This window comes from Alligator mississippiensis, chromosome 5 (genome assembly GCF_030867095.1).
Source record: "Alligator mississippiensis isolate rAllMis1 chromosome 5, rAllMis1, whole genome shotgun sequence".
NCBI classification, from domain to species: Eukaryota; Metazoa; Chordata; order Crocodylia; family Alligatoridae; genus Alligator; species Alligator mississippiensis.
Genome location: NC_081828.1, coordinates 8,366,792 through 8,379,911, shown reverse-complemented (window position 1 = coordinate 8,379,911; position 13,120 = coordinate 8,366,792). Strand labels below are relative to the sequence as shown.

Below are 13,120 nucleotides of genomic sequence, written 5' to 3'. Positions count from 1 at the left end.
TCGTAGTTGGCTGGTAAAATGTGTAGAGCAAGTCTGGTTCTGCCACTCTGGAATCCAGTTATAGTATTAGGTTGATTTGCAACTCTGATGGGGATTTTACTATCTATATCAGATAATGCTGAATATAGGCCTCAGTCTGTAGTTACTTATGCTAATGTAGGCCAGGTAGATTGATCAGTAAAGTGGTTTGAAATCTTCAGATGAAAGTTATTACAGGAGTGCAGAATAATATTGTTCATAGAAACCTGATGATTAGCCTTTGCTTTTCATGACATTTCCAGCAGTAGCTGAAAGCCACAGATTATGTACCAGTGGCAGAAACCTCTGATTAAAAAAACTAGGTGAGCAGGCAGGGCTTATGTCAGTTCAGATAAGATGATGAGGTCAATGTGACTCAACTAAGTCAATAAGGCACTGTTGTTTTAAAATGATATTGTAACTTAATTGTTGCTCTATTTGCAGTAATTTGTTCCTGGGCAGCTCTGTACTAGCTGGTTTACTTTAGACGATGGTGCCTAAGCCCTGGTGGGCAAATGAAGGTGCCTTGATTTGTGTGAAGTGGTTTCTTATTACTGTTGAGCTTTATTTTTTGTGGATATAGAACATGCGAAATACTGACTTGAAAGATGAGTTTTCTGTGTACAGCATACGTACAGCATCAGCAGAGGTATTGCAGGCTTCTTCCCTGCCATGGTAGAGCTACTTCTAAAGATGGTGAGGGTCAGCTTGTTTAGCCCACTTATTTCCTTTGCATTTCTGTTGCAAAGAGTGCAGCTTTGGGGGCATCTTCTGAATGTGGAAGTTCCACTTACTCTCTTCCCCCCCACCCCTCCCAGTTTTAATTTTTTTTTAAAATGTATGAATTCATGCTTCTCAAGATCTGGCTTTCTGTTGAAGGCATCTTCCCAGGTGCAGCTGTGGTTTTTATTGATTTTGAGATTTAAAAAACAAACCCCCCCCTGCAGTGATCACCACTGCATCAAAGCTATGCTGCCTTGTAGAATATCATACTTGCTTGAGAAGATGTTTTAAGATCAAGTTCTGGCTCTGAATATACTAATTTATGTTCTCTCAAAGTACTAGAGGGGAGTTTCTGCACCAGAGGAAAGTCTCACCATTATCTGTGCTCTTTATTTGTACCTCCTGTATGAAAAGGGCAATGTGAAAAGTGATTTTAACTGTTTTTTTTCTTGAGTAATGAAGATGTTCCTGTGAGCTTAGTAGGTTGTAGTAGACCTGTATGAATGATTGCAAGCAGTGGAAACTAGCATGTGATCATATCTAATTCAGTCAGTTGCATTGGAGATTTTCCACAACTATAAAACAAAACATACAACTCTCCAGAATAAAGGGGCTAGCAAAAATAAAAAGGAACAGAGAACTTAAGCAGTAATGCACAGGACCTTGCCAGCTTAAAGACCCTAAAGTGATAAAGCTACATGGAAAAGGCTTAGGAAATGACATAGTCTCTCCCTTCTTTTCCATGGCAGATAGTTTCATATGGTATAAACCCTTGTGATTCATCTTTTATAATTAAATGTCCTGACTAGTGCTGTTTTCCCTGTCTCCTTGAGACTGATATTAATTAATTGAACAGCACCATAAATATAGAAGATGCTCACAAGATGGGCCTTCCTTGAATATAACTCTGACAAAAACAAATGTGGGGTGATAGTTTGGAAAGTGGAGGACTATTGGTAGGGACACATCATTCTAGAGGTTTATAGAAATAATGAGTTTTAAGGAGAGACTTAGTGGGGGAGAAGGGCATTTGTTTGGTCAGTAAGCAAGAAGAGAGAGGCTGGTGGACAGCCTGAAAGCAGGTGCCGAGTAAGGAGAAAGGCTGAGAGGAACATAAGAGCCCGGAAGAAGTGGAGAAAAAGAGAGAAGTTATTATTATTTATGTATGAGGCTTCACAGGTATCCATGGTGCTGCACAGACTACAAAAGAACTAACATATTCCTGTTCTGCAGAGCTGAACTGAAAGCTGCCTGGAGAGTATGATACAAAATTAAACGGTTTTTGAGTACAATTGGGATGCTTTGTGGAAATGGATAGGTTTTAGAAATATTTTGATAGAAGTTGGAGTAATATTGTGTAAAACAATGAAAATGAAGTTAAAGGGTTCCACAATCTTAGGAGATACCATCCTCAGGAACATTTCCTTACCTCTAGCCTAAAATGCCCTTTTCTTCACTTCATCCTGTTGCTGTCAGTTATTTACTGTGAGTCACCCTAATTCCTCTTCCTGTTTAATATTTTATCCATTTAAGTGGTCATTCAGTTCTGGACTGCCAAGTCAAGATTTGCTGTGCGCTATGTGAGAGATGGTCTTTGCTGCTGCGTAGGTGAAAAAGAGCAACAAATGGGAATTTAGAAAGGAAGCATGAGAGGCTTGTGTTAAAGACACAGGCCTACATTTGATGCTGCTGTGGCCAATCTGTAACAGTGGGTTCTGACCTATGAGGTATGTGCCATGCTCTGTTTCTCCTGTGAAGTCAGAAGTGACTTTCCTGTATAAAATGCAAGTTGCCATCTGTGCTGGAAGATGAGATTCATGGCTCAGAAGAACAAGTACTGACAAAGTGAATCATTAGAGAGGCTGAGAAGTACTTGGACAAAACTCTGGTAACCATCACCACCTCATATTTAAGAAAGCAAGGAATTGGTGAAAAGGGCTAGCTATACAAATATACACATGCTGGGGCGTGGGGAGAGGCTGTTTTAATTAGACTAGTTCCCTGACAACTGCTGTAATTAAAGTGGCATGCCATCATGTGTATTAAGTCATCCCCATCCCCCCCCCCTTTTTAAAATGGTCCCGGGGGTGCTTTAACTAAAGCTCATTCAACAGGGGTGCTTTAGTTAAAGCAACCTGCAGCAATTCTAAAACCCGGGGGGTGGGGCTTAATACATGTGACAATGAGGCAATTTGTTTGTGTTATAATTAGAACATGGAGCAGATTTGAATAATCAAGTTTGCTTGTTTGTGTTCTAATTAGATCACAAACGAGCACATCTTTAGGCAGCCAGTGACTCTGAGTATCTGAAAACCAGTGGAGAATATTGGTTTCATTTCAGCTGTTAGCAAGAAGAGAGAGACTGCCAAGCAGAGGTGGACAGCATGTAGGAGGTGCAGAGTAAGGAGTGAGGTTGAGGGGAACTTAAGAAGCCAGACAAAGAACAGGAGGAAGAGAGAGAAGAAATGGTAACCAGCAAAGGCCACTTCTTTTATAAGTAACCAACAAAAGCCAAAGGACCAGGTGGTTAGCATATGCAGGAAAAGGCAGGTAAGGCTGAGCAAGCTGTCATCACCTGAGGGAGAGGACCAGAAGAAATTCCACCCAGCTAGTAATATCCAATCACTTGAAGGCTGTTAGTGTGAGAACTATAGAAAAAAAAAGTTTCAAAGGCCCAGCTGATGAAATAAAACAGCAAGCTGCATCAAACATATGTGAGCCAGCAGAAGCCAGCCCCTAAAACGATCATGTGTGCCTATGAAAAGATTTCCCAGTGTCCAAGCGAGAGACAGCTCACATCCAGGATTTTATGCAGAAAAAGTGGAAAGCTTATTCAGCAAAGGATAAGCATAAAACAGGACAGCATCCTGTCTTCCTGGAGACAAAATATGAAATGCGACTGAAAGGCTTAAGTCAGTGGGCAAGCTCCCCTGGTGATGGTGCATACCTGCAGTAATGATATGCTTCATGTGATAACTCTCAGATTATAGATAACTTTAGAGAACTAAGAAGGGTTCTCAGAGAGGAATATCCAAGTGATCTTTTCAGGGATCCTTCATGTACTGCACATAAAGGAAGGCAGAAAACAGGGGATTCTGGAAGTGATACCGCTACTACTAGGTTGGTAGGGTAAGTTGAAGAGTTTGGCTTGGTGGAGCGTTGGTCCATGTTCTGTGGGGAAAAGGGACTGTATAGTGTGATTTCATTGTCAGTAGAAGGAGAAGCAGTCTTCTAGAGGCTTGGATAGCCCAAGTGATTAGGAAGGCATTCAATTTATAGTAGGCAGGATACAACAGGATGAATAAATGAGCGTTTTCTTTAGCACAAAATCAGTAAGTAAAGAAGAACATTCAACAAGGCATCAAGGGACTTGAGAAGAAATTATGTAATTGCCTGTAGGTTAATGCTAGGAGTCTGGATAATTAACAAGAGGAATTGGAATTGCTTGTGCATGAGCATAAATTTGACAAGAGTTGGTATTGCTGTGAAACCTGATGAGAAGATTTGCATGATTTGAATGTTAAGATCCTTCATTACAGACTATTCAAGAGGGGTCAAATGAGCAAAAGGTGAGGGGGAAAGTGCCTTCCACACGAAAAGAAAGTTCCTGTTTCCAAGTCACTGGCCATTTGGAAGCAACATTACCTTGCGTGTTTATGGATCGATGTTTTAACTGTAAAAAAAAAAAGACAGAAGCAGATTGTTGTCTGTTACAGAACAAAATGACCAACTCCTAATGACCAGCACTTACTTATAATGTGTAGGGAAGAGAAAAATCCTGCTTTATCATGAGGAAGTCTATCTGAGTGATGAGGTCTCATGTTGCTGGTACTATACTTTAAAATTAAACATGACAATTTCTTAGCTCAAGAAGAAATCCAACATGTATCCACCACAGGGGAATTTTGTATTAGGGGTCATCTTGACCAATGAAGAGGAATTGATCACAGAACTAGAAGTGAGTGGTTACTTAGGTAGATGCAGTTGTGGCATGATTTCGTCATGTGCAAATAGAATCAGATCTTACTCGGTGCTTTAAAAGGGCCAATTTAAAAAAACTGAAAATAATTAAGAACTAAATTTGCTGGAAGAAAGGATGTAAATAGAAAAATGTGAACTATAACTGAAAACTGATTAAAAGCATTTTCCTGGATGCTTCAAAAGCCACTGTTGAAAAGGAAGCTAGACAGGCTGAAAAAAAAACAGCCAGGCTTATTGAGGAAGTGAAAGCAATAAAAAATAAGCACATATAAAAGTAACAGAAAAGGGGGAAGTTGATTGTATTGGTAGCAATTCATAGAAATTAGAAGCTAAAAATTGTAGAATATTGGTCTAGAAATCAAAAAGCCACAAAAAGTAATTTATGATTTGCCAAATTCAGGATAAGAGGTTTTCTTTTTTTTTTCTTTTTTTAATGTATGGTCCTCACCATTAAAATTTCTCCTGGATAATTAAAACAGCCATTTGTTCTGCACATAGACAGAGCTGACCCAGGCAGGGCGCAGAGCCCGGGGCAAATCAGCCCATGCAGGGTCCAGCCCCCGCTCCAATCTGGGCCTCGACCCCAAAGAAGCTGCTGCCTCCATGGACAGATTTTTCATATTAACAGAGAAACGCATGGATTTTCCACTCTTGCAAAAAGCTCTCCCCCCTGCAAGGGACTGGGGAAGCAGGAGAAGGGTCGTCAGGCAGAGAGAGGGCACCATGTGGGCGGGGAGTGAGGGGCACCAACAGGGCTTGGGGGCCATGACCTGGGAGTGAGGGGCGTTGACCTGCATCCAGGAGCAGCGGGAACTCTGATTTTTCCATGTTAAAAAACCCCAAAATCTAATACCAAAATGTAGGGGTATTTAGAATTTATTTTATTATAGTGATTGAGGCACTGGTAGGCTTCCAGACTGCTTTAAAATTGTAAATATATCAATAAAACATTGTGTTCAGTTGATACCTATATAGATAGTGACGTTTCATTTTAATTGTGGATTTGGGGGGGGTTTAATCAGAGAATTTGCAATTTTTAAACAAAAAAACGGGATCTCTGGTCATCACCTAGTTGTCACTGGTGCCAGCTGTTCCATGCAAACTGTCTCAGTTTCACAGGTCATGCTAGCTTTTCTTCTACGGTCCCCTCATTTAACAGGCAGAGTCTGCTATACGTGTTTGGGACAAGTGTATTCACAACAAAGGAACCCTAACAATGCTGTTGCTAGTTGGAAATGGTAAAATTGTCAGTCTAATGGAGAGAGCTAGAAGTGCCACTAAATATTTCTGTTTTGTATTTGTGGAAAAATCAGGCAGCGTATTTGTATGATATGATGATGAGATGTGTTCCATTCCAGAAGTAACTCAGGCTGATATTAAGCAGCAGCAACTACAAGTAAGAATAAAAAAATACAGATAATTTGCTTTTTCTGGTACCATTAATGTTAATTTTTACTGTCTTGAAAAACGGGGACAGTTCAGACAATTGATAGAAAGCTTACACTGTGCCAGAATTTAAAAGATTAAAGGGGATGATCCAAGTGTTATAGAGTGCCCTTCTGGGGGATGCGGGCTCTGTAACACTGGAGCTGTGTCTGATATCTGAGAATACCCCTTCCAGCCAGCCCAAGCTTGGCTTCTCGAGCAGGTCTGAGCTCCTTCCCACAACGAGACACCTGACCTGGCCTTGCAGTCCTTCACCCTCCATGGTTTTCCAGGGCCGTGACTCAAGGAGCTAGCATCCAGTTTCGCTTCTGAGAGAGGGACTTCACCTCGTCTTGGGGTGCCCTAGGGCAGCCCACTGTTCCAAGCAGCACAGCAGACAGTCTCTTCAGTAAAGTATTCCCTGGTGTAGAGGACAGCCTGCCAGAGGTTCTCCGTTTTTATAAAAGGGGTTAAGTAGTCTCTCTGTCCCAGGTCCAGCTTGCACAGTCCTGATCACCCCCAGAGGTACTCAGCTGTTCCTTCTAGCGTTTTCTAGCTTCTCAGAGCTCTTCCAACTTCTTTCAGTTCCTCTCAATCTCTTCTGGGCCCAGACCTGCCAGACTGCTTTTTCCAGCCTGCTCTCCCTTTTGTCACGTTTATCTCCTGTGGACACCTCCTGGGTGTTGGCCTGTAATGCTTGCCAATACAAATACATCCGTTCAAGACTATTGATGCTAAAGGTCTATTTTCTATCCTTAAGCCAGCATTGGCACTTAACCCTTTCTTCTCTGTACACAGGCTAGGAATTTACTCAAGCCATACAATATTATAACAACAACATGGTCATAGTTAACAGAAATAGTGGAATAAAGCACACAGCCATTACACTAGCTAATTATAGGCCTGAGACACTGACTTTGATTCCCAGCAGAATAACAGTATGGGTAATGCAGGATTTGAGTAATAAGAAATTACAGAGGGAACTACAATCAGTGCTCTTCAGTTCAGGTTATGGTAAATAGTTTGAAAGGATCTAGTTTGATATAATTTTTTTATGAGATGACAAGTTTGGGCTCCCACCCAGCTGCCACTCCCCCATCTCCATCTGCAGCAGCAGCAGCCAAAGGCTCTAGGTTCTGCTTCTGTTTCCTGCTCTGCCCCCAGCTGCTAAGAAGTTGGACAGCTCTGTAATAGAAAATAGGGGACCCATCATCAAGGGAGAAAGCACAAATAAGTTTGATCACTTGATAAAACAGGTGCAAACAAGCCAGATACGTTTCAACATGGCTCACTGTATGGTTATATATTAAGGAGCAAAGGATGCAGGCCATTGTTGCAAGGTGGGATACTTTACCTTGGGATCCAGTCACTGAAGATGACTTTGGGCTCCTTGTGGATAAATAGCTGAACAGAAACTTGCAGTGCATTGCAGTACCCAAAAGAAGTAGTGTTTTATAAGCACTGCTTGGCTGTATAAGCAGAAGGATCTCCAGTAGGAGTAAGGAGGTTATACTTCCTCTGTTTGAGCACTGGTGCAAACACTACTGGAGTACTGTGTCCATGTTTCAGAGATTTTGAAAATTTGGAAAGGGGTCCGAGAAGTCACGTGAACCATGAAAGTATGGAGAATGGGCCCTTTTAGTGAGAAACTTAAGGAGATGAATTTATTCAGCATATCAGAGTGGAAGTTTAAAAGGTGATTTGACTGGAGCCTACAGCCACCTCCCTGGAGAATATACATTTGATAATAGAGTAGTCATCAGTCTTGCATACAAAGGTACGATAGGAGCCCATGCTGGTTATTGAAGCTAGACGAAATAAGAGTATTGGTAAGTTGCATCTTTTTAAGTGATAAATTGGAACAACTTGCTAAGGGCTGCAGTGGATTCCCATCACTGGCAATTATTACATTGCTTTTGTCAGTTGAGTTAAAATAGGTGTGTGTAGTTCCTGCCATTCTTTTAAGATAGTTTCAAAGGTTCAAATTAGACTGCTTTATGGAAACTGGTAATTGCTGCCTTCACCACAGGCACATGTGAGGGCATTCAAGAGTTTGAATCATGTGGGCAGAGGTGCCTTTCTGGGAATGTTTTAGTAGGGACATGTATCTGAAGGGGAGAGTCAAGAAGCAACTTGAGACAGAGCCTAAACAAACCTGGTGTACGGCCTAGAGCCAGGCTGAGAGGCCTTTTTGATAAGGTGCTGACAGAAGCAACATGGGGCTATAACCAAGGGGATGGTCACTTGTTGTTTGATCTTTCCTGAGCTCAGGGAAGTAGGCATCATGTTTCCTATTAATAAACATGTTTGCTTGAAATATCTGACTGCATCGCCTCTCCTCTTAACTAGAACATCCTGTAAATGTTGAACAAATGCTCAGATCAATGTTATGTTAGGACCACATTAGGTGTGGTTTCCAACAAAATATGCTCTATTACCTGAACTTGGGGATAAATTTGTGGAAGTCTTGTTTTCTTCAGGTGGTCACAGTGCTTTTTGGCCTTAGAGTAGTGGGGAATATTTGGATGAAAGAGATGAAACAAATTTACGTCTGTCTGTTAGCTTGTCAAAATGGAAGCTTTTTGCAGGCACATGCCTGCCATCCTCAGAGGAAAAGTTTCTTGGATTCAGGGGGGAGTTTATGCTCAAACAAACAAAAATTTTACAATAGCCATTAAGCCAATGGTCAAGACAATCACCTGAAATGAGGACAACCCAAATCCCAGTTCTTGCTGTGCCCGATTCAGTCCAGAAACCTGAATCATGGGGATAGGAGTCTGCTTTATGTTCTAACACTTGCTGAGCTAGAACGTTACATTATGGTGATTGCATCCTACTTGGCAACCAATAGGCACATGGTATCACTCATGATTGCATAAAGATTTTACGTCTTTCATTCCATGAGGTGTTATCAACTACAGGGCTGTTTCAGGCTATGGGGAGACCTAACATCCTCTGTGAAAGGGGTAATATATGCTTCTGTAATATATGTCGTTACACTGAGACTGCTGCATGTGCATGCTCTTGTAGTATAACATGTTAGCTACGTCTCTGTAACTCTAACCCTGTATCCTTGCAGAAGCACGTGGATGTGAAACTGTCATAAATCAGAGGTTCCTGAATTTTTCTTACGGTGTACCCCCTTCCAGATTTACCAGCTGCCCGCATACCCCTACCAGCATACATTTTATATTTTAACCCCTTAAGTGCCATTTATTATTATTATGAAAATTAAATTTGCCACTATACAATTTCTCCCACATACCCCCCAGAGATGCCTTGCATATCCCCAGGGGTATGCGTACCACAGTTTGGGAACCTCTGTCATAGATCAGTGAAAAAGTGAATTAGCTTTCAGATTTACTGTTTGTGTCAAGCCACGTAAGAGTATTCGTATGAGTGTGTATGTATGTTTAAAAAACAAAAAGACTTGATTATATCCTCACTATTTTAGTTTTTTGTGTAGTGCATTAGTACTCGCATTGTTACCTATGACTAGTGTCATAGGTAACAATATGAGAAATTGGGCAACATCTAAAATAGTTGCATTTTTGTTCCCCTAAATGATGCAAGGAAAAATGTGTATTGATTGGGTGTTACCTTGTAAAATATTAACTGTAACATAGATGAAACTATTGATTTGGCAGGGAATGGTCTGGAAGGAATTTGAAAAGTCAAATTCCTTGCAACCGTCTAGTAAAAGAAGAGTACAAATTCCCTTCTCAATGTACTGAGCACAATATTTGTCTTCTTGAAGCAAGATTTATTATGGACTACTAAATGCCCTCTCTGGGCTTTACATTTGGAACTCTGAAAAGTAAACATGGGGTGAAGAAAAGCTCCCCTAATTCCTCTAAGGGCATTTAGATGGAAACACTTCATCAAGCTGCTTTTTTACAGTACGTGTGTTATTTGTTTTCTCCTTAGCAGGCTACTTAAGCTGTCTAGATAGAGTAAGTCTGGGCAGAGCTAAGCTGGCTCCACTCCTCTTAAAATTCACTTTTCTGGTCTCTGCTGATTCCTGGGTTTCTCCTCTTATGTCTTGTTCTCCTAGCACTCACAACAGTGAGCTAAAGAGAGTAATGTGTTTTAGGTTTCTTTTCTTCCCCTCCCTTCGTCTCCTTCCCCCCACCCGCACCCCCAGTTTAGGGGAACGTTGTTGAATGACTTAAAGGCATTGTGCAACTCAACATTAAGGATGAGTTTAAGGATAAACCCTGACTAATAAATGTAGAAAAGGTGTAGGCTGCAAAACTCATATGCATGTCTGCTCCCCATGACTTCATAGAGGTATGCTGCAAACAGGCAGAAGGAGAGAATTTTGTTATTAGTTTTCTATGCCTTAGGGAGGGTTGCAACAGCTGCATGTAATAATAGTTCTTAGCTGTACATGCAATGCATTTTACCCCCAGGTCTCAATGCACTTTGCAACAGAAGTTGGATTATTCTCCCCATTTTGCAGATAGGGTAATTGAGGGACAGGGCAGTGAGAAGAATTGCCCAGCAAGTGACAAAGCCACGAAAAGAGCAGATGTTGTCTGGGTCCCAGCTCTGCTCTACCCATTAGAACGCATTAAGTTGAATATGACAGCTGTTGTTGTGTGGAATGAAGAGCCACCATGAAAACTCAGGGTTTCTTGAGTGCAGTTCAGGTGGTATCTGTGCTGTATAGGTAAAGCATGCACATGAGTTATACCAGGCACAGTTAATATGAGAAATTCCACTTTTCCTGCCAAGCCCATAATAAAGGATAGAGCTAATCTGCATTTGTGTTGTAATGGATAAAAAATCAGCAGCCCTGCTTGAAGTTCATTGCTAATACAGGGATTACCTAAAACCAAGATAATTTCCTCACCCACAGAGCCAACCATGGGTGCCTACAGATGTTTGGGGTGCCGCTCTAACTCATGGCACTTTACATAAAGTGCCATGAGTTAGAGCTTCTTCCCCCCCCCCCCCGAACCAATAGACAATCCTGCCTGTTGGGTCAGGGGGCCTGAAGCCTGTCTGCACCAGCCCTGGCCAGTAGGCGGGGGTGCTCCAGCAGATTCCTTGGAGACTGCCGGACCACCCTTCTCCCCAGTGCCCCCCCTCCTCATCCCCCCTGCTGGTTCCAGGGCCATCAGCAGAGGAGGGAGGGAGAAGGGGTCAGCAGCACAGAGCTGCTAGCTGCTTTTGAGTGGCCAGAGCTGGGCGGGGCAGGGTGGAACAGAGCCCTCTTGTCTCATGGGCCTGGCCTGGCTCCCACCATTACCCCAATAGGGTAATTGAGGTGAGGGGGCCCCATTCCACCTCTTCCCCCCAGCTCTGGCCATTCAGAAATAGGCAGCAGCTCCGTGCTTCTGCTTCCTCTCCCTCCTTTCCTGACAGTCATGGGGGCAGGGCTGAGCGCAAGCATCAGCCCAGCTACACCCTGGCACAAAAAATTAACCCTGGAGGGACACAAGTTCCCTAAAGTGTTTTGATTAGATTGACTTAATGTAATATTTCATTTGAAGAGGGTTAATTTTTTGCATGCTTGTCCATTTTAAAAGCTCTCTGCAGCTGTGTATGTGTTTAGTCATGGCTGTAGAGTGCTTTCAGGGGTCTGATTCGATGACAGATGTCACTGGCATAAGCGCCCCTTCTTGTCTTCCATGTTAAGTTCAAATGTCTCCTCCTCCACTCTAATTCTCTGCCTATATTTCTGCTCTGCTCTTCTGTATCCTGCTTTCTCTCCCTCTGTTCAGTCCGTGTCTCACCTCCCAGGCCTGCTTACCTTTATTTCCTCTTTCCATACTCACCCTTCTGCCATCTGTGTGCACATACACAGATATGCTTAGGCAGGAAGAACGTGTGCTTCCACCAACACTGTACTCTGTTTACAACTCTCTCATGGTTGGGGTAGAAGGCCAGCATCCTCCAGCAGCAAAATATATGGACAAACCAACTGATGCAATAGGACATATTATTGAGGAAAAGGGTATCATCCTACCTCTGCCTTCTACCCTTGAAAAATCCTTGCCATTTAGAACAATCCAAATTCCCAAACTACACAGCAAAAATTTTTAACAATATTTTTATAAGCCCCAGGGCAGGGGTACCTTCTCCCTGGCAAGCGAGACTGAGAAGTATCCATAGAGTAAGTGAAGTCTGTCAAAGGCAGGAACCCATCCCAATGCACTCTCCAACCTACTGAAAGTATATTCCATAAGCTGAAAAACTCCTCCCTACTCATCATTGCACTTGCTAGACTGGAGCATTGTTTCCCAGTAAGGCATTGCGTGGCCCATTTGTGGGGGCTGCTAACGCGTGGATGTCGGGAGAGGGCTGTCTTATTAACAATGTAAGAGCATGCACTTGAGAGAATCTTGTGGCTGCCAGAAGCAATGCAGGCACTGAGTGCCCTTGGTAGCTGCTTAATCTCTGCATTTCTTGCCAGTAATTTTCATTTCTCTCTCTAGCATAAGTAATGTCTGGAATCCCATGGAAGATTTTTCATGTAGGGTAAATTGGGGATGGAAGATTGGCAAAACAGGACAGAAGAAAAAGGCTTGAGGCATTTGGCTAAACCTGTCACTGTTTTGAAACAAAGATCTGTTTCCTTCTGCATCTATATTGGCCACAACTGTGATATTGTGTTACCCTCTTGAAGATTTGGCTATAAGCAACTCTCCCGATGTAGGATGATGGCATGGTTTGCAGTACACATCACTGTTCTCAGTAGAGAGTTCATGACAAAAATGTTCCAAATAAAATAACATCAGAGCTAATCATGTATGGCCTCTGCATTGACCAGTATGCCAGGTGTCTGTGCTGTGCCCTTTGCTTTATTGAGAGTTGTGCTGTTGAAGTGAATTGCTGTGTGGAACTAAACCTGTTGGTGTTTCCAACTTAAGTTGCTCCTTTGTGGGTATACCCCAGGGGTGGGCAAAATGTGGCCTATGGGCCGGATGCAGCTGCCAGGCCATTATACCTGGCCCGCGGGGCCCCT

General features: G+C 42.5%; 1 protein-coding gene across 2 annotated transcripts in view; it reads left to right on the top strand.

Moving 5' to 3' along the window:
• TTC39A (tetratricopeptide repeat domain 39A) overlaps positions 1–13,120 on the top strand; it is a 91,085-nt gene that overhangs the window by 34,282 nt on the left and 43,683 nt on the right. The window lies entirely within an intron of this gene.